This window comes from Agrilus planipennis, unplaced genomic scaffold, assembly GCF_000699045.2.
Source record: "Agrilus planipennis isolate EAB-ADULT unplaced genomic scaffold, Apla_2.0 scaffold44, whole genome shotgun sequence".
Lineage (NCBI taxonomy): Eukaryota > Metazoa > Arthropoda > Insecta > Coleoptera > Buprestidae > Agrilus > Agrilus planipennis.
Genome location: NW_020438939.1, coordinates 136,910 through 137,888, shown reverse-complemented (window position 1 = coordinate 137,888; position 979 = coordinate 136,910).

Sequence of the window (979 nt, the reverse complement as noted above, 5' to 3'; positions counted from 1 at the left end):
CTGCATTGAGAGGAAGATCCTTTTTATAAACGTTTTTGTTCAATTTTCATTTGTAATTTTCATCTAAATTACTTGACAACTAACTCTAAATCCATTTGTAATTTGTATCATTTCAAATTTCATATCTATATTACTTTACTATACAATAAAGTTGTTATTATTTTTCAATCTCGCCTTTCTTATCATTTAAATACCTTACGCTCAGTCACGACAGAATAATAAAAACACATTATAATCAGATAATTAAAAGAAATAAATAATTAACAAAAAGCCGAAAGTAACAATTTACCTCGTGACGTCATAAACCGTTTGAGTTCTCTACGCTACACGTGTCGGCTGTTAGCGCGTCCTTCAATCTTTCGATTTTTTTTTTTTTTTTAATTTTTGTTCTGATAAGCATTTAAAATTTCTCTAGATAAAATTCTTAATTACAGAAAATTATAAGCATGCAACCTTGTTTCTTTAGATACTTAATGCATTGGAGATACTGTATAAGATCTTTCGTAGAGTCACGACGAGGTAGATGGAAAAGGGCGCATTCTCCACCAACACAATACGATTCGATTAAGATGGATTCTAGCATGATATTTGCAGTTCCATGCACAAAAATTACGTAGCCTTAAGAAAGAAAATGTTTATTTTATTAATCTGCTGTTAATTTTTTTGCATCACTAACAATATTTGCTAACAATTTATACAACGGTCAACACAAAGCGATAACATAAGTGTCTTAAAATCAGTAAAAACGAAGACCTGTTTGTTGATTACCAAATGAAACTGATCTGTTTACCAGAAAAGTAACTATTCCTAAATACTAATTAATAATAATCGATGCATATTTTCAATACACTTACAGTAAAAGGTAATTAACAGATTCAGATATAATAATTGAACATATTAATTTCATATGAAATATTATTCTGAAAATTAATTTTTGAATTTTTTACCCACTACACACTACCTCAAATTAATGAGGGAA